Source organism: Nomascus leucogenys, chromosome 22a, assembly GCF_006542625.1.
Source record: "Nomascus leucogenys isolate Asia chromosome 22a, Asia_NLE_v1, whole genome shotgun sequence".
Taxonomy (NCBI): domain Eukaryota; kingdom Metazoa; phylum Chordata; class Mammalia; order Primates; family Hylobatidae; genus Nomascus; species Nomascus leucogenys.
The window spans coordinates 98,859,091-98,881,712 of NC_044402.1; positions in this window are offsets into that span (position 1 = coordinate 98,859,091).

Genomic DNA, 22,622 nt, shown 5'->3' on the forward strand with positions numbered 1-22,622 from the left:
TCCTTCTCAAAAAGAAAAAAAAAATCTTATTGCGACTTCTTATAGCTGTTGCATTTTTACCTTATCATAGCTTATTTTGCCACAGCTATGATTTACACGATGTGATCCTTGGTTAAGAATGCAAAATTCTTGTCATTGTACCTTTCCTCTGCAAAAACATAATTTGCTTTATGATATCTGTTTCATGACAGTTTCCAGAAATCCCTTGTAAGCAAAAGTGGGGACAGATTGCATCATCAAAATCTCTGATAAAGTAGTTATCATTTCTGCAATTGGTCGTTCTTCCTGCACACATATGAGGGTACTAATATCCCTGCCTTCAGGTCTGATCCTGTGTGTTAGGGTGGCCCACACAGAACAATGTGTGGTTAATGCAACATGACTCAAATCATTTTAGCTTTCATTTAGCCAGGCTATCCATCAAGAATCTGAAATCAGCAGCCTGATTCTCATTTTGCTCCTTCCCCTTGCAGATCTCCTCTAGGTCCAGGGCTGCCATTTACTTCAAAGGGAATGCTCCACCATAGAGGAGGGATCCAGGAAAGGAAGAAAAATGAGAATCCAGCTCGTTATTTTAAAGATGGTTAAAATAAACAAGTCAGCAATGCATGTTTTCTTTTAGACTACTCAATTGGAATCTTTTTCGTCAAAGCAGAGCAGTTCGTAAAATTTCTATTATCTGATCCCCATGTGAAGGGGATCAAATATATTTTTCATTTGAGGAAGTTGGGTAGAAGTTGGACTGAACTGAATTACACTGATTGCTATTCCCCACAATTCCCAACACACTCTTAAAATACATTTACCTATTATACCCCATCATTTTCTATAGACACTAGCTGCAGAGGAAAAAAGACTTGTACAGATACAGAAACTCAAAAAAGCAAGCCAGTCACTTGTTTTTATACATAAACCAGCATACTGACATTTTAATGATGCTGGGCTACTGCCATAGTGTGAAATTTTGTATTCAGAACATTTAAAAAAGGAGTGGAGAAAGATAAGTAGGCACCCAATGGAATGTGTTGGATGAGCTTTTGTACAAGAGAGGTACCATGTAATGATTTGACTCAGTGGGTCACATTTCCTCCTTAAAAGATAGAGGAGGGCTTTACATTTATGGGATGCACAGCTGAATGTCATGCCTTTTATGGAGACCTCTTCGGGTCTGATTAATTAGTAATTGGGGCGAGATCTATGCACTTCAGTGACTCTTGCTGCCTTGATTGTAAATCGCAATCTGGTGCTAAATCTCAGCAGGTCACATTGCTGTTTTTGCTGTACCCCAGTGACACAACTGATTAAATCTCTGTAAACAGTATCATTATGAAAATATTTTTGTTATAGGCATGAGGAATTAACACATTTTTATTTTGGATGGAAATTAAAATTATTTGTGGGAGCTTGGTATGTTTTCATCAATTGTCAGTCATCCCAATAGAGCATGTAGTGAAGTAACTGTTTTAATTTTCACAAAGGAAGAAAAAAAGTGCTCAGAGGGCTTTTAAAACTGAGAATTATGATAATTATGTCATTCATAATAGAGATAGCAATGTTACAGGCAAGTATTATGTCACTTAATAGTTCGTTAAACAAATAAACAGAAATATGGGAATTAGCCCGCATATTCCCCTTACAATGGAGCACTTTTGAAAGAGTAGCTATATTTTAAAAGATGCCAATACACACACACACACACACACACACACACACACATTCCCAAATGCTCCCCCTATTTATAGGCTACATGTTTCCTAAGTTAACTTTAACAGAACTTAAATTGAGTTAGTTGCCTCTGGATAGGAGTAAGAGGTGCTGATGCGTAGCTACAGAATGCATTGACACAGAATGATGACTCAGGGCTCCCATAGACCAGGTGGGGTTTCAGCTGAGGGATAAAGGTGAGCCATTAGATAGCCTCGAGCAGTTTGTGTAACATTGTTTATGCTTGATTCTGAAGCAAACAAATTTGATTTCTATAGCAGAGCCACATGGCTGTCTGACCATTAGCACCTTTGAAAAAATTTCTTTTGCAGGCATGGTAAGGTTAAGCAAATGTGTAATTTGCTAGGATTGTAAGCTACAGAAGTCATAATGTTTCTTGTTTTTTTCCTGAATGACTACTACCTAATTCTAAGCAGGCACTAAAATTGTATTTGATAATCCCTAATGACGCTTGATTTCACCTCAATGTGCTGAGGCTGGTAAGTCAACCCAATCAGATGGATGCTCTCCTATTTGCTTCATTTCACAGAGCACCTATTGGAAAAGGCTTAAATGAACTTTAATCAAATGTGCCTATTATGTTACTGAGACATGAATTACTGACCACCTATTTGCTAGCAGCTAAAGCGTGGATACCAGAAAAGTGACTTTTTTTTCTGTGCACTCACTAAAGTCATTATCAAACTATTAAGGCAAAAAAAGAGAGAGCTAACAAGTCAGCGAATTTGCTATGTGCCAACTTCCACATTTAAACAAAGAATTGGCTGTATACATTTCAAATGACTGCCTTCATAGTATCTAGGCTGAAAAAACAAACAAACAAAAAGAACAAAACTGCCTTTGAAGAGAAGAGGAAGCATTTACTCTACCCTTTAATGCTATACAGATGTTCCACATCCTCTTGACAAGGTGGGAGGAGTTATGTATGGAAAGGACTGGCTTCAGAATATTGACCATTAGTAGAATATTCAGAATGATGGAATTGCATGCTATTATTTGGGGGCACTCATGCTTGCCTGATAAGTAAGTTCGTTTAGGGTTCCTAAAGACTTTTTGGTATAGATCAGTCTAGAAAAATATTATATTTGCTTAAGGACATTACATTTTTATTTTTGTACACCATTCACCACTGCAATATTTGGCTTAACTGGAGACTCTGAGGATTGGTCGATTAGATCATTTTAGAAATGCATTTTGTATATCAGATATTACACTTATCTTTCCAAACATCTTTAAAGATGTTTAAAAAGATCAAAATAAAGGATAAGGGGTAGCAAAGAAAAAGTTTATTGTTTACTTTTCGACTATTCACCAAACTGATGGAAAGCACAAAGCCAAAAGCTAGAAAGAAGAGATTCAGGAGAATTGAAGTGTAAACTTGAGTTGTTCAAATAGGAATGAAGAGTAAGAAAATGTAAGAAGAATTTATTATTGAATATAAACATTCAGAGTGATTACATTTTCTTATCAAGTAATTTATTGCTAATTCTGACATTCTTTGTTGTACATACTGTAACTTATATGATGTCAATAAAATTTAACTCATTAAAGTCTTGGAAATAATGTTTTAAAAAGTATAAAAAGCAAATTTTGAGCAGCATTATGTGCAATATAATTTTTACTGGCCTATTAATAAACTCAAGTGTTATCTTGATTTAGAAAAACAAATAGGATCATCAATCTTTTCTAGTAAATATTTGCAAAGTAGTTTTTATAATATAATATACCAAGTAGTCAGGACACACAGAAACACCCACAGTTAAATGCAGGGACTCCATACACTTGCATATCTTCTTCTCCAGAAAAACAGCCCTTGTGGCATGTAATGTGAAAAATTAATTCATCATATTTCTGTCAAAAAGGATGATTTTCTGTCATAAAGGTGATGTGTGCTTATTATACAAGTATCAGAAAAGGTAATAAAGTATAAAATAATAAATCACCTATGGCTCCAACTCCTACAAACACACACTAACTTCTTCTGTCTTCTATGTATTGCTTATGGATATGTTGGTCACTCTCTATGTGAAATCTTGAGAGTTTTGTGCAGAATTCTTTAGTAATATAGGTTCCCTTCATTATGGGTAAATGAACTTCTTTTGACATTCCTAGATAATCCTTTATGTTTCCTTGTTTCACAAACGACAATGTACATAGGCAGAAATATGATGTTATTACAATGAAAGTTTATTAATATAAGACCTTGGAATGTAAAATCTTCTAAAATGTGTTTCACACTTACGAATGACAAAACTGTTGTTGAAACCAGAAGTCATATGTAGGAATAAGATTGCTGTAGAGGAAGTAGAGAATCCTCTTGTTTATGTCAGTATGTTGCTACTTCTCTCATTATTCACACTTAAGCCCACTCCTATCCTGACTAAAGACAATTCAGTAAGGCGATACTGAGGATCTAATAAACACAAATTAAGTTCAAAAATCTCATAAAATCAACTAGCCACTTTGTATTTGTGAAAACTTTCAGGAAGATGGATATTTGTATGTAACAAAATCTAGAGGTGAATAACCGATCAGTGATTTGGGGCTAAGGCCAGGAAACAGTGGAAGCGGCATGGGTATGGCTGTAAAAGAGTAACATGAGAGATCCTTGTGGTGATGGAAATTTCTGTATCTTGTCTACATATAGAAATAAATATTCTGGTTGTGATATTGCACTATAGTTTTGCAAGATGTTACTCTGGGTAACATTGAGTAAAAGGTGTATAAAATCTTTCTTTGTTATTTCTTACAACTGCACATGACTCTATAATTATCTCAAAATAAACGGCTTAATAAAAACATAAGTTAATTCTGTTTTTGCAGGTACCCCTGACAATATAGATATATGCATATCTACATGCATATATACAGATGCCTTGCCTAAATTCTTTTAGGTCTATACCATTTTGATTTCAGACATGAATTTAGCTTGCTATGTAGAGGTTGTTTATGTTGAATATATTTATTTTGATTTGAAATATCATTTAATTTTAATAATTATGCATTATTTTGAAAAATGTACTGATAAGAATGGTTATTTCTGAAAGCAAGATAGAGTGCAGTGGTTAATGCACGGGCATGGGGGTCAGATTACCTGGTTTGAATCCTTTACATACAGTGTGAATTGAGGCAAGTTATTTAATCACTCTGTTTCTCAATTTGTTCATCTCTTAAAATGAAGATAACAGCAGCTATCTCATAGTGTTATTGTAAAAATTAGACAAGTTAATATATTAAAACAACTTATAATAGAGCCTGACACATGTAGAAACTATGTACATATTAGCTGTTCTGTGACAATAATGATGAGGATGCCTTATAAGCATCAGCTCATATACAACTCATGTCAATCCTAGCTGTAGCCACCATTATTAACCCTGTTATAGATGGCTAAGCAGGTTAAGTGCCTTGCCCAAGGTCACAAAACTTGTAATATTTTAAGGGACTTTACATTAATCACTTTACTATATGTTTGTTAGTGAGAGAGTCCAAAATTTTGTTATAATAAAATAACATTATATTTTGTTAGTCACATAAACATCTGGTTTTCTATTTAAACAATAGTGATTTAGAAATGACGCTATAAACTTTTTTTAAAAAATAGCAGCTTTCTACCTAAATTTTTACTATTTCTTGACTCTACTGGGCCTCGAAGGGCATCTTCTCTCTGCTATTTTGGTCATTCAGTTTTTCATCCTGGACAAACCCAAAGAGTGAAGAGGTGTATAAAAACAAAAGTGAGGAAGCCAACCCAAAGTTCATTCTCAAAGCTTCAGAAATGTTGAGGTTTTGGGTTCAGTCCAATAAAGGGTGAAGATTCAGGTCAAATCTTATTTTATATAAAATGACTACCTTTGTTTTGAAACAATCTAGTAGTTAGAATTGTGGCAGGTTCTGGTTTTAGCTAGCCTTTGAGGGAAAATGCTGAAATTAATCTTTTGAATGAAGAAGGGACTCAACGATTTACCAGAGCTACTAAAACAGGGACTTCCTGGAAAAGAATGACTGTTTATTAAACAGATTGTAATGTCAAGTAAAGAGTTCTTTGGGGGTTGTGTTGTATATGTGGGAGTAGGCATGTGTGTTTGTATGTTTGCCAAATATATGGGTATGCAAAAAATCATTGCCAAATTAAAAAAATTGAAATCATGTATCAAATAGGAGATAGTATATCCTGGTTATTGAGAGCATGGGCTTTGGGGCCAGATTTCTTCAGTTCAAACTTCGGCTTTGCCTCTTAACCCATTTTCCATTTGCCCCAAGAAATGAGTGCTGACAGCGAGCTGCACTTTTTTTTTCCTAAACAGGACATGGGTTAGAGATGTATGACCTTGTACCTTAGTTTCCTCATCTGTGAGAATGGGAATATAAAAATAGTAGCTGCCTTATACAGTGGTTTTGGAGAATAAATAATGAATATATGTAAAACACCTAAAAGACTGTATAGTACATGGAGAGTACTTAATACATTTTAGCTGTGCTAAATAATTACATAATTAAATGTTAATCACGTGCTGAGTTCTGACTTAAGCTATTTCCAGATACAAATTAAAAATAAAATTTCCTGAATATAAGTAATTTCAAACTAGTTAAGACAGTTAAATATATGCAAAGAAATGGAAGGATAATTATAACACAACACAGAAGGGGATATAAATCTAATGTATCAGTTAGAAATGCATTTGACTACAAGTAACAAAACAGCCCAACTATAATTCTTTCTTTCTTTCTTTTTAAATAAGGATATACATTATAGAGGATGTTTGGTGCTGAAATGTTGTTAGTGTTAGTATATTGACTAGCGCCAATGTTTCTGCAGCTCTCTCAACATTTTCCTAATAGTTTCAAATCATCACATTCTCCTTCAAGTCAGAAAGAAATTAGGGAAGGCAGTGAATCTCATTAGAAAGTTAAAGCTTTCCCCCAAATTATACTGTCTAGCAGACTTTTCCAAATGCTTTTCAAAATCCATGCAAATCCAAATACTATTCTTTTTTGTCTGAGTTACATGGCCACACTTACCTGAATTGTAATCTGGAATAGTAGGTTCCAGGATTGCCATAATTGGTCTAACCTAATCACAATCCATTGCTCTGGGGCTAGGCATATATTTGTGACAAACAAAAGCACAGTTCTGTCAGCAATTATGGGAAAACCACTATGGAGTAGGCAATTAATGGCATTTGCCATCCACAGCCTCGCAAAAGAGAGTATGGGTTAGTTAGGTGAGGATGCCAGGAGGTAAAAGGATGAAAGGATGACTCTTTTAAATGAACTGCTGATTGTGGATTAGTAGAGACTTCAAAGACAAGACAGAGTAAAGAAACAGCAAAAGCAAACCAGGCAGGGAAAAGTAAGATGTATAAAGAAAGTCAGAATAGATTAGATCTCCCTAAAAAGAAGCAGCCATAAGGATTGAGAATGGATAAATTTGGAGAGATGTGGAGAAGCCAGCTGATGGAGAGAACAGCTTAGTAGTTTCCTTGCTTCACTCTACCACCAAATAGACCAACCAATAAATCGACAAGACTTTGGGATTCACAAAAATTGGGAATATACATTATTTTCAAGTACTCATAGAATATTTTTAAAAATGGAAAACCTCAATAAATTCCAACATTAGTCCATGTGGTCTAACCACAATAAAATAAACCTAGAAATTATCATAATTTCTAAACAAGTATAAAATTATAATTTATAAACACATACAAAAATATTCTGACTTCAATATTAAAAATACATATATGCATATATTTATACATATATATGAAATAAAAATACATATACACATATATTAGTGTACGTGTGTGATAACACTTGAGTTAAACAATCAAATCTATAATTATAGATTATTTAGAAAATAAAAAATAGGTCTAATGAGACCTAAAACCATAAAAACCCTAGAAGAAAACCTAGGCAATACCATTCAGGACATAGGCATGGGCAAGGACTTCATGTCTAAAACACCAAAAGCAATGGCAACAAAAGCCAAAATTGATAAATGGGATCTAATTAAACTAAAGAGCTCTGCACAGCAAAAGAAACTACCATCAGAGTGAACAGGCAACCTACAAAATGGAAGAAAATTTTCGCAACCTACTCATCTGACAAAGGGCTAATATCCAGAATCTACAATGAACCCAAACAAATTTACAAGAAAAAAACAAACAACCCCATCAAAAAGTGGGTGAAGGACATGAACAGACACTTCTCAAAAGAAGACATTTATGCAGCCAAAAAACACATGCAAAAATGCTCATCATCACTGGCCATCAGAGAAATGCAAATCAAAACCACAATGAGATACCACCTCACACCAGTTAGAATGACCATCATTAAAAAGTCAGGAAACAAGAGGTGCTGGAGAGGATGTGGAGAAATAGGAACACTTTTACACTGTTGGTGGGACTGTAAACTAGTTCAACCATTGTGGAAGTCAGTGTGGCGATTCCTCAGGGATCTAGAACTAGAAATACCATTTGACCCAGCCATCCCATTACTGGGTATATACCCAAAGGACTATAAATCATGCTGCTATAAAGACACATGCACATGTATGTTTATTGCGGCGCTTCACAATAGCAAAGACTTGGAACCAACCCAAATGTCCAACAGCGATAGACTGGATTAAGAAAATGTGGCACATATACACCATGGAATACTATGCAGCCATAAAAAATGATGAGTTCATGTCCTATGTAGGGACATGGATGAAACTGGAAACCATCATTCTCAGTAAACTATCGCAAGGACAAAAAACCAAACACCGCATGTTCTCACTCATAGGTGGGAATTGAACAATGAGAACACATGGACACAGGAAGGGGAACATCACACTCCGGGGACTGTTGTGGGTGGGGGGAGGGGGAGGGACAGCATTAGGAGGTATACCTAATGCTAAATGACGAGTTAATGGGTGCAGCACACCAACGTGGCACATGGATACATATGTAACAAACCTGCACGTTGTGCACATGTACCCTAAAACCTAAAGTATAATAATGAAAAATAAATAAATAAATAATAATTTAGAATTCTATCTACCGAAGCACGTAAGACGTAGCCCAAAACTATTCTTAGAGGAAGATTATTTACCTTAAGGGCTGTCATTATTAAGCAAGAAACCAAAGGGAAAGAATGAGATTAACCGAGCCTACCTGGAAAGCTGGAAGAAAACAGCAAACAACAAAAGCAGGAAAAAGGAAAAGAAAAGGCTGGGCACGGTGGCTTACGCTTGTAATCCCGGTACTTTGGCGGAACGAGGCGGCGGATCACGAGGCGGCAGATCACGAGGTCAGGAATTTGATACCAGCCTGACCAATATGGTGAAACCCCATCTCTACTAAAAATACAAAAATTAGCCGGGCGTGGTGGTGCATGCCTGTAGTCCCAGCTACTCGGAGGCTGAGGCAGAAGAATCACTTGAACCCGGGAGGCGGAGGTTGCAGTGAGCCAAGACTGCATCACTGCACTCCAGCCTAGGTGACAGAGCAAGCCTCCATCTCAAAAAAAAGGAAAATAAAAATATTCCAAATTCAACCTGTAAAGTTTATATAATTACAAATAAAGAAGAAATAAAATTGATTTTAAGAGCACATCTGACAAAATTTGATAAATATTAATGAATTTAACTAGTATAAAAATATAGATGACCAAATATTATTACAAACTATAGTAAAACCTGAATAGATTATTGACTATATAAAATGCTGAAAAAATTATCAAAGAAAATTATCAAAGAAGCTTCCCATTTAAAAGCTGCTAGGCACGCAGAAGATTTTGAAGAACGTCATTCAGAAAAACCTCAAGAAACAGAAACTCTTAAGCCATCTAACATCTTGTATAGAATAAAAGAGAAAAAATTTCCCAATTATAAGAAAAGTCTGGAAATTCTAATATCAGAAATGCTATTTTCAGAATAAAAGGATAAATAAAAGATATAAGAAAAAAGAGAAAGAAAAAATAAGGGAACTATGGATTAAACTCACAAATACAGTACAAATATTTTTAGTAAATGATTGGAGATAGAATTTAGCTATTAGCTCAAAGATAGTTCAATATTAGGAAATTTATTAATATAAATTACTATGCCTCTAGGACAGAAGGAAAAAGAAGAGCATGAGCATCCCCTTCATTGCTTTAAATCTATTTGATAAGTTTGAAGAACATTTATATTTTAGTTAAAAATACTTTTACTATACTGGAAATATATTTCAAAACAGGATAAACTTTATAGCAAACCAACAATTAGCATCATGTATGTTCGTGTAACACTAGAAGAATTGCATTTAAATCAACCTAAAGTCAGGAAAAAGACAAACACACTTGCTATCTGTCATCAATTTTATATTACAATGCTAAGAAAGAGCTAGCCAGTAAAATCAATAAAAATGTTAAAAATCAGTATGAATATTGAAATGAAAAAAACTAATTATTTGATGATCCACTAGAAATACCAAGAATAAAAATAAAACAGTTGCAATAGACAACTTATATGGTATAGAATATTAGTATATTACTGATATTAGCATATTACTAATATCAGTAATATACTACTATTACTATGAAATGAATTATATCATCAAATATGCAAATCTTCATAGCTATCCTGTATGCCAGTAAGTGACTTTAAAAATCATATGAAAACAGATACCATTAACAACTACAGCAAAAATAATTAAATGTCTGATATCAAATTTATTAAGAAGTATCCAAGTTTTATCCAAAAAAAATTAATTTCCTAATGGGATTTTCAAAAAATACATAGTTAAAGTGAAATACACCTTGTACTTAGCTGTAAACGGTTAATATTACAAATACATGAAATCTTCCTGAATTCAATTACAAATTTAATTCAACTCTAATTAAAGTATGGATCAAATTTGTTTAAAAACTTGAAAATATATCAGACGTTTGTAGAATATATCTAGTAAAGGAAATTCTGGAAGAAAACATTAATTGGAGGGAATGAAGCCCCCCTGACGCCATGGAGTTAATCATGTATTCCTTCACAGTTACCTGTACCTTCCTTTTTCAGGACTTCTCATACTTTGTAGGTATAGATTTACTTGTGAGAATATTGTCCATCTTCTTCATTAAACTGTAAGCCACATAATGGCAACAGCTGTGTCTCTTTTGCTCATAGTGTCAGCTATTATGTCTTACAAAAAGTAGACCTGCAATAAATATTTGTTGAACAGTTAATGAGAGAAATGTTTTCAAAATTAATGAATTACAATGATAAAAGCTGTCTAATGTCACCATCATAATAGAGGGTAAACCTGTGGACCAGAACAAAAAATACAGACGCTCACATAAATATATGCTTAAAAAATGTTAAAGGTTTTATTGACGTCATTGTGGGTAAGATAGACTATTCAGTAAATTGTATTGGGACACATGACTAATTATCAGGAAACAAACTAGTTACATTTTCACACATTATGGCAAAATAAATTCTAGGGGAATTAATTTCATAAATGTAAAAATAGATTAAAAATTTTAAGTACTGTAAAGAAATAGGGATAGAAGAAGTCTCTTTAAATCTTCTTGTGCCTTATATTAACACTGCTGAGAAGCATTAATTTATATGAATACATATGCCACTAGTTCAATTATTTTCTTAAGATAACTTTCTGGAGGTGGGATTGCCAGTTGAAAGGACATGCACATGGTAAGAACCTTGCAAATTTTCCTCTTCAGATCCTTTAACAATTCACACACCTGTTGGAGAGCGAGTGCTTGCCTATTTTCCTGTGCTAGGTGCTCACACTCACAGCACTGGTTTAAAGTCGTTAAACTTAGGCTGTTTTCCTTCTCTTTAGACTGGTTTCTCTAAGATAGTTCTGCAAATCCAATACTTACAGAAAACCCAATTTGTAGTGAGATAAGAGAATTTCTTTTCAAATGACGAATAATTAAATGGTCAACAGTATAGGACTCGTTTATCTAGTGAAGGTATATCTATACAATCGAATGCTACGCAATCATCAAAAATGGTGTCCCTCTATATTAAGTGATATGAAATACCATTTTAAATATATTGAACTATAATGTAAGTGATTTGATTCTAAATTTAAGTAAAATATGTATTTATATGAATAAATTTGCTTGAAAAAAGGATAAGCAAATATACAGCAAAATAGTAATGAAGACTGTCTCAAGAGGCTTGCAAGTGATTTTAATATTAATTTCTTTATTTTCATAATTTCCATTTTTAAATTTGTTCTTCCAATGATTATATATTACTTATGTAATATAACATTTCCTTAACAAGGCCAAAGGAGCACATAATCTGTTCCCAACCATTTTGATTTGTTTATGGAGCTAAATTTATTTAAATTGTCATTACCAATACCATATGGTTTTGTTATGCCACATAATAGGCATCCAATAAATATTTATGTAATACTTCAATCAGAACCATATATATTGAGGGCCATTACTGATAAGTCACGTGTACCCTACTTTAAAAAATTTATATAGCTACTACTAAAATCTCATGTATAATGGTTAATAATATCTAAACGAATGAAAATTTATTAGTAGATTGAAGTATGTTGGGGGGAATCAATATCTGTTGACCACCTATTAAGTATCAATTCCTGACTATCTTCTTCAGTTGTATTTTTATAATGACAGGCAAATCATAATAGAAAAAGGTGGAAAACAGTTTTACCAATTTTGTTAACTTTAAGCGTAAATCATATTCTACTTGGACAGGAAATTTAATTATGAGATCCCTGGATGCCACAATAAAACAATGTAGTTACTGATTAAAAATTAAAAAGAAGCACACAAATATATTACTTCTTCAGGGGTGAATTTTCGTACCACAAATATCTAAGAAAAAATTTTACCTGGTATCTTAAACAGAGATAATTTAATGGGTGATGTCTCTACTAGCAGCTTTCCTGGCAATACAACATATTTTTTCAGACAGGTATGTTTTTTATTGACTCTGAATTAAAACAAAATTTAGCGAAAATATTAATTTTCCTAGGCCTTTTATCATGAGTCAGAGACTAGCACTTAGAACCCCTTGGGAAATGGATGGGTACATGATTTTGTTTCTCAAACGTATTTTTTCAACCAAATGTTGGCAATTATTGAATGGTCTCTCAGTTTAATTCTGAGCTTTCTAAAACCCAGGACACCAGAATTCTATGTTACTGGTTAAAATGAGACTCAAAAACTGAATGCTAGATTTTTCAGGTCCCAAGATTGACAATCTGTTATGGCAATTAAATCTTTTAGTTTTTATTCTTTTTTCAGTTTTTGTAGAGACAGTCTCGCTATGTTGCCCTGGCTGGTCTTGAATTCCTGGCCTCAAGTGATCCTCTTCCTCCCAAAGCACTGGGATTATAGGCATGAGCCACCACATTCAGGCTTCACTTGCATTCTTTTCCCACAAAACAAACTGTCCCATCTCCACATGGAGAGACCATTTTTTCTCAAGGTTTTCATGTGATCAGGGACTAGTTGAGACTAAATAGTAGAACACGTATTTTTTAATTGGGAATAGTCACACAGTGATAATCTCCAGGTATTAATAATGGCCAACATTTATTGCACAAACATGTCAGGAGCCATGCTAAGTGCTTTACATGTATTGTCTCATTTAATCCTCATATCCATCAGTGAAGATAGAATACATTTCTCTTTACTTCACAGATTGGAAAGTAAGACAAGTGCTTGAATCACATAGTTAGCAGGGGTTGGCGCTGAGATGGAACCCAGGTTGTCTGTCGACAGCACTTAAGGCCTGACAATTCTGCTATCCCGCCTCTTATAACCATTTATCTCCAATCTCCTGCCACCACCTTAGTTCAAGTCCTCATCACCTCTTGCCAGAGTTCTGAGCCAGAGACACCCTTCATAGGTGTACTGCCAAAATTTGAAATGCAAATCAGTTTCACAAACATTATATTTAGTTAGAAGATATCATTTTTTTTTATTTTTGGGTCCACAGAATGTTCTTTCAAATTTATCAGAGTTTCACATTTAAAAATGTCATGGTTTTTATGTTTTTGTTTAACTATAAGGAAAAGGCCAGAAAGAAGAAAATTAACATTTATTGAGCCCTTAATATGTGCCAGGCAATAGTGCTTTGATTATGAATCAAATTTGATTATGAATCCTCCAAACATCCCTACTAAGGGAGATTGAGACTGATACCTATTGATTGTCTCTTCTGGGACTCAGGCTTTGTGCATATGCTAATTTATTCAGGGAAGCAGTATGGCATATCAACCAAGAACCCGTTAGAGTTTAGGCTGTGAGGTCAGTGAAAGATGGCATTGGTTACTGTTCCCAGCTTTCTGAGACTGAGGAAATAAAACATTAGAGATCCTCAAGTTTCAGCTCCACTGATTTTAAAATTTATCGGTTGTTTCTGAATATTCACTATAATGAGTCCAAGCAATGATCGAAGTAGTGAAATACAATTAAAATACATTTTAATTGTAGAGTCGAAACTGGATACTTTTCCGCCTTACTTTGCCCATGTTTTGTCAAAATTGGGTTTGCTTGTCTTTAGAGTCCTGCTGTCCTTCCTCTTTTTCTTTCACATTCTCTATAGCACTTATGCATTGGTAAGCGTAGAGTGGTGCCTGATGAGGATCTGAGATTTGCTTCAGGAAGTTTTTAAATAATCTTTGGGTTTCAGAATTCACAGAACAATCCAGAGTCAATAATTCCATCTTCCAACCAGATCGCATTATTACAACAGTGATTTTGTTGTCCATAAATAGCTGCTTATTTATTCTTGCCATGAGCTCGTCCTCTGAAATTGCCAATTTGAGGCAACAAGGTTAAGGATGGGTGAAGGGAATATAGTAAACACAAATGTCTGATGCAGGCATTTCAGAGAATGTCAGTCATTAATTTAAATAGTATTAATTTAGGATCCATTTTGGTACTAGCTCTGGAAATCAGCTATCAATTTGTCCCAGGATTAAATTTTAAGCATGTTGTTTTATTTTCACTGGTTTCTACTGGGTAAGACATGTGCAACTGGGAAAGAAATGAATCCCCTATGGCTTGTTCAAGTGTATTTTTCTCTTGGTGGCACTCATCTCCAATATCATATTTAAAAATATTAGGAGAAAGTTCTAAGCAGAAAGTCTCCAACTGTGGAAACTTCAACCTTTTGCTGAATTACAGGATGACATTCAATGTCATTTCACTGTCCTATATTTTCATGGAGCTTCTTAAAAGTGGTCTCTCTGACTCATGTAGAATCTAAAATTGATCTCACAGAAGTAGAGAGTAGAATGGTGGTTAACAGGAGCTGAGAGGAGAGGAGGCTGGGAAGGTGTTGGTCAAAGGATACATATTTACAGTTAGACAGGAGGAATAAGTTCAAGAGATGTGTAGCACGGTGACTTTAGTTAATGACAATATATTGTATTCTTGAAAAATGCTAGGAGAGTGGGATGTTACGTGTTCTCACCAGAAAAAATGATAGCTATGTGAGTCCATGCATTTGTTAATTAGCTCATTTTGACCATTTCACAAATACATGTCTACTTCAAAACATCCTGTTGTACGTAATACATACATACAGTTTTACATGTCAATTAAAAATAAATAATTTTTTAAAAAGTTCTCTCTCTCTCTCCACACGCATACACGGGGAGTGTATTTTTCTTTTGGTGCTGTGACATTTTTTCCACTACATAGGATGCTCGTGGCTCCACATAAGGCTACTGCCAGGCAATACAGAATGAGGGCCAGGAATTGGTTGAAAGTGAGGGGCCATGGGGTGATGGATGTCAAACTAATTATTGATCAATTTACTGTGTCTATTTAGTAAGTCAGTCAGTCTCCAGATACTTTTGTAGTCTTTAAGGACGACAAGTGTTCACAGTTTAAATATCCCTAAATATATAACAGATGAACAAGCATGCTTTGGTGTGTAAATGCTGCATAGATTCAGAACCATCAAAAAGCCCCTCAAAAATGCTTTTCCATCTGCTGCTTCTAACTACATATCGCACATCCTGGCAGTGCACTTCACAGTGGTGTGAAAGATAGGTTCAAAGCCAACCTGGCAAAATCTATTTATCTTTTTTTTTCCTCCCCAAAATGTGTTTCTTTGTGCAGCTAAACTAGCAAACATATATAGGAACAAGGTGCCAGGGCTAAGAGGAGGCACTTGTCAGGCCTTAATCATTCAGGAGAAAACCTGCTTTGTATTACACTCTGAAATACTGACATCAATTTGCATCTTCTTAGAAAGTATGAGTTGGAGAAGCCTTGGATTCTGTGTTCTCAGTAAAACTTACCTTTGAGTGATGCCTCAGTGTCCAGGAGAGCCTTGTAAATTACCCAAACCACCCCATAGATGGAGTGGCCAGAAGAGCCTCCCGCAGAAAGTATGTGATAGCTTTCCTCTTTAGTTTTTGAGGAAGTAATTATGTGCAAATCAGAAAGTGGATTCTTAAGAGGAATGCTCTGCTTTTATGCAATACAGCTCTCAAGTATAATCTTTCTCAGAAGTGGAGACTTTTATAAGTAGAGTGACAGTTCATGTTAATGTAGTGGTGGAAGTTAGTGGCCCACTAATAAAGCCTTCTTATTTGAAGTGGTACAAGTTAATTTGTTTAGATAGTGAATATTCTTTTTTTATGGGGTAAAAAGTGTCCAGAAAGGTAATATTTACAACTACCTTTCAAATTATGATATATTGTGAGGTATGTTAATACGTTATATAGATGACCTATTTCTCTTTCCTGACACATTTTACTGATTCTCTACTCTAGTAGAGTGTAGGAGTATTAATAGAGGGTATTAGAATATAATCCTAGTCACAGTTTTCATAAGGGGATGAGGGTGCATACAGATGTCCTAATACTTATTATTACAAGGGTGGTTTTCAAATTTAATTTTAGCCATAGTATCACGTATTTAAACAATAGTTGTTTGCAAATATTAATATATATACAAATTGTGGGGGTTGAGGGGAGCTGCCATAAGAAAAGTGAGGGATGGCAGAGTCCTAGCCACAGTGTCCCTAGTCACTACACTCCCAGCTGCAGAAGCTCCTCTCAGAATTTCAGGAAGAATGATTGGAAAAGGATTGCAAGCTAAAACACTTATAGGAGCCAGCTAAGTAAGTGAGGGAAGGCCACTAGGCATTTTACATATAATATATGGACATGATTTTCATTTTCATAAAGAAATATCCAGGCTCATAGAAAAATATATATATACTAACTATAGACTATATAGAATATCAGGTCTCATAGAAAACACAGGCCTCCAACTGTATTTTTCATTTGATAACTTTGTGGTGACATGGCAACAGAGACAACAGTGTAAATGTGACTTTTAAAGGCAACCTACAGCCTCAGTTTAGGGGAGGCATCAGGAAATGTTGGGAATTGTGGCAAATTGAGCATAAACCCCACCTAATGGGGGCAGCTACTTTTTGTCTGCAGCCAAGTGTTGACCTGTGAGAATGTGAGCACAGTGCTGGCTGCTAGAGCCATCTGCAAGTTTAAAAGGAGTTTTCAATCTAGGCTCCCTTTTCTATGAAATTTTCTGATTTTTAAAAATTGGTTCAATATTTTTAAATATTTTGCTAGCTGAATCAAATTATTTGTCAAATTTTGCCCAGTCTCTAGGCTACTAGTTTATGAACATGCTTTGAAAGAATCTGTATTTGCCAGTGCATAAGAAAGCCACCTAGACCACCCTATATTTAGTTTATTTGAGTTGAAGTTTTTACTGTAAGCTATAGACAATTTTGGGTAATAGTTTTGAATTATAAACCATGTAATGTAAACCATATAAAAAAAAAAAAAGCAAGGTTGTCAAATTTAGAAAGATGAGTTCAATACCTGGGCCTATCACTTAGGCCTGAAGCAGCAGTTCAGACAGGTTAAGCTGCTCTCAAAGATTCCCTGTGAGAAATACCAAGCACCATTAGAGACCATTATGAACAACAACAGGCCAACAAATGGGAAAACCTAGAGGGAATGGATAAGTTCTTGGACAAATACAACCTACTAAGATTGAACTAAAAATAAATAGCTAACCTCAAAGGACCAATAATAAGTAAAAGGGTTAAATCAGTAATAAAAAGTCTCCCAACAAAGAAAAGCTCAGCACTGGGTGGCTTTACTGCTAAATTCTACCAAAGTCTCAAAGAAGAACTAACACCAACTCTCAAACTATTCCAAAAAAATTGAAGAGGAGAGAATCCTTCCTAATTTATTCCATGAGGCCAGCATTATCTTGATATTAAAATCAGAGAAGCACACAATGAAATAAAACTACAGGCCAATATCCCTGACGAACATAGATGCAAAAATCCTCAACAAAACACTAACAAAGCGAATCCAACAGCACATGAAAAAGATAAATACATAATGATCAAGCAGATTTATTCCAGGAATGCAAGGATAGCTCAACACATGAAAATCAATGAATGTAATACATCACATGAACAGAACAGATGACAAAATAGATCATCTCAAGACACAGAAAAAGCATTTGATAAAATTCAACATCCTTTCATGATAAAATTCTCAAGAGATTAGATATAGAAGAAACACCTCAACGCAATAAAGGCAATATATAACAGCTAACATCATAGAAAGAATTTCCTATAAGAACTGGAAGAAGACAGAATGCCCACTTTCACCACTTTTACTCAACATAGTACTAGAAATCCTAGTCAGAGCAATTAGGCAAGGGAAAGAAATAAAGGGCAATCAAATTGGAAAGGAGAAACCCAAATTGTCTCTCTTTGAAGACGACATGATTTTGTACATTGAAAAACCTAGACTCTACCTAAAAACTCTTAGAATTTATAAACAAATTCAGTAAAGTTGCAGGACATAAAATCAACATACAAAAAATCAGTAATGAGTCTATACATTAATAAATGGGCTGGAAAAAGACCAAAAAAGCAATCCCATTTACAATGACTACAAAATACTTAGAAATAAATTTAACCAAGGAGCTGTAAGATCTCTACAGTGAAAACTATAAAACAGTGATGAAATAAATTGAAGAGGACACAATAAAATGGAAAGATATTCCATGCTCATGAATTAGAAGAATTAGTTATGTTAAAAGTGACATATTACCTGAAGCAATCTACAGATTCAATGCAATCCTTATCAAAATACCAGACGCTCTTGACAGAAATAGAAAAATCCTAAAATTTGTATGGAAACACAGAAGTACCTGAATAGCCAAAGCAATACTGAGCAAAGTAACAAACTAGAGGCATCACACTACCTGACTTGAAAATATACTGTAAAGCTATAGTAACAAAAACAGCATGGTATCTGTATAAAAACAGACATATATACCAATGGAATAGAATAGAGAACCCAGAAATAAATCCACATAAAGGCATACCTCATTTCACTCTGCTTTACTTTACTGCATTTTGCAGATATTGCATTTTTTTAAAAAATGGAATATTTGTGGTAACTCTGTATTGAGCAAGTCTATTGATGCCGATTTTTCAAAAGCATGTCCTCACTTTGTGTTTCTGTGACACTTCAGTATTTCTGTCAAGATTTCAAACTTTTTCATTATTATGTCTGTTATGGTGATCTGTGATCATTGATGTTACTATTGTAATTGTTTCAGAGTGCCAAAAACTGCACTCATATAAGATGGTGAGCTTAATTGATAAATGTGTGTTTTGACTACTCCACCAACCATCCATTTCCCCATCTCTCTCACTGTTCTTGGGCCTCCCTATTCCCTGAGACATAAGAATACTGAAATGTAGCCAATTAATAACCCTGTAATTGCCTCTAAGTGTTCATGTGAAAGGAAGAATCACACATCTATCACTTTATTTATTTATTTATTATTTTTTGACTCTTATTTTTGATTCACGAGTACATGTACAACAAGAGTACATATACAAGAGTACAACACAGGGGTTTGGTGTGCAGATGATTTTGTCATCCAGGTGATAAGCATAGTACTCCACAGGTAGCTTTTTGATCCTCACCCATTTTCCCCTCTCCACCCTCAAGTAGCCCCCAGTGTCTATTGTTTCCTTCTTTGTGTCCCACTTATAAGTTAGACGTGGTATTTTATTAGCTCCCACTTATAAGTGAGAATGTATGATATTTTATTTTCTGTTCCTCCATTAGTTCATGTAGCATAATAGCCTCCAGCTCCATCCATTTTGCTGTAAAGGATATAATCTCATCTTTATGGCTGCATAGTATTCCGTGGTGTATATGTACCACATTTTCTTTATCCAGTCTACTGTTGATTAGCATTTAGATTGATTCCTTGCCTTTGCTATTGTGAATAGTGCTACCATGAATATACACATGGATATGTCTTTATGGTAGAATGATTTATATTCCTTTGGGTATAATCCCAATAATGGGATTACTGGGTTGAATGGTAGTTCTATTTTAAGTTCCTTGAGACATCACCAAACTTCTTTCCACAGTGGCTGAACTTGTTTACATTCCCACCAGCAGCATATAAGCATTCCCTTTTTTTTCCTACAGCCTCACCAGCATCTGTTATTTTTTGACTTTTTAATAATAGCCATTCTGACTGGTGAGAAACAGTATCTTACTGTGATTTTGACTTGCATTTCTGTAATGATTAGTAATGTTGAGTATTTTTTATATGCTTGTTGGCTACATGTATGTCTTCTGAAAATTGTCTGTGTGCTTTGCCCACTTTCTAATGGGGTTGCTTGTTTTTTGCTTGATATTTTAAGTTTCTTATAGATTCTGGATATTAGACCTTTGTTGGATGGATAGTTTGCAAATATTTCTCCTATTCTGTAGAAATAAACTCTCTTGATCATGTATTTTGCTGTGTAGTAGCTCTTCAATTTAATTAGGTCCCATTTGTCAGTTTTTGTTTTTGGGTGCAATTGCTTTTGGTGTCTTCATCATGAAATCTTTGCCGAAGTCTATGTCCAGAATGGTATTTCCTAGGTTTTCTTCTAAGGTTTTATATAAAAGTATAAAGTTTTAGGTTTTACATTTAAGTCTTTAATCCATCTTGAGTTAATTTTTGTATATGGTGAAAAGAAGAGGTACAGTTTTCATCTTGTGCATGTGGCTAGCCTGTTATGTTGACACCATTTACTGAATAGGGGATCATTTCCCTATTTCTTTTTTTGGTTGAATTTGCCAAAGATCAGATAGCTGTAGGTGTGTGGCTTTATTTCTGGGCTCCCTATTGTGTTCCATTGTCCTGGGTATCTGTTTTTGTGTCAGTACCATGCTGTTTTGGTTATTGTAGCCTTGTGGTATAGTTTGAAGTAGGGCAATGTGATGCCTCCAGCTTTGTTCTTTTTGCTTAGAATTGCTTTGGCTATTTGGGCTCTTTTTTGGTTCCAAGTGAATTTTAGGATAGTTTCTTCTAATTCTGCGCATAATGTCATTGATAGTTTGATAGGAATAGCATTGAAATCTGTAAATTGCTTTGGGTAGTGTGGCCATTTTAACAATATTGATTCTTGATATCCATATGCATGGAGTGTTTTTCCATATGTTTGTGTCATCTTTAAGTTCTTTCAGCAGTGTTCTGTAATTCTCATTGTAGAGATCTTTGTCTCCCTGGTTAGCATTATTCCTGGGTATTTTATTCTTTTTGTGTCTATTGTGAATGGGATTGTGTTTTTGATTTGGCTGTCAGCTTGGACATTGTTGGTGTATAGAAATGCCACTAATTTTAGTACATTGATTTAGTATCATGAAACTTTGCTGAAACTACTTGTTAGTCACATCTAGGAGGTTTTCGGCAGAGACTATGAGGTTTTCTAGGTGTAAAATTATATTTTCTGCAAACAGATAATTTGATTTCTTCTCTTTCTATTTGGATGCCTTTTATTTCTTTCTACTGACTGATCACTCTGTTGTTTGTGTCCTTTGCCCACTTTCTAATGGGGTTGCTAGTTTTTTGCTTGATATTTTATTTAAGTTTCTTATAGATTAAGAACATAGTACTATGTTGAATAGGGGTGGTGTGAGTAGACATCCTTGTCTTGTTCTGGTTCTCAAGTAAAATGCTTCCAGCTTTTGCCTGTTCAGTATGAAGTTGGCTGTGGGTTTGTCATAGATGGCTCTTATTATTTTGAGGTATGTTCTGTCAATGCCTAGTTTGTTAAAGGTTTTTAACGTGAAGGGATATTGAATTTTGTTGAAAGCTTTTCTGTATCTATTGAGATGATCACATAATTTTTTTTGTAGTTCTGTTTGTGTGATGAATCACATTTATTGATTTATGTACATTAAACCACCCTCGCATCCCAGGGATAAAGCCTGCTTGATCACAGTGGATTAGCTTTTTGATGTGTTGCTGGATTTGGTTTGCTAGTAGTTTATTGAGGATTTTTGGATCTACGTTCATGAAGGATATTGGCCTGAAGTTTTCTTTTCTTTTCTTTTTTTTTTTTGTGTGTGTGTGTCTCTGCCAGGTTTTGGTATCAGGATGTGATGGTTAAAATTAGGTGTCAACTTGATTGGGTTGACAGATGCCTAGATGGATGATAAAGGATGTTTCTGGGTGTGTTTGTGAGGGTGTTGCCAGAGGAGACTGATATTTGAGTCAGTGGACTGGGAGAGGAAGATTCACTCTCAGTGTAGGGGGCACTATCCAATCACTGCCAGCCCAGTGAGAATAAAGCAGGCTGAAGAAGATAGGAGAAGGTGGGATACATTTGCTTGCTGAGTCTTCTGGCTCTTTTTTCTTCTCAAGTGGGATACTTGCTTCTACTCCTCTTGCCCTTGGATATCAAACTTTGGTCTCTGGGACTTACACAAGCAGATTCCCAGGAGCTCTGTGGCTTTGGTAGCAGACTGAAGGCTGCGCTATCAGCTTCCCTGGTTTTGAGGTTTTCAGACTTGGACTGAGTCACTGGCAGCTTGAACCCTGTACCTGGA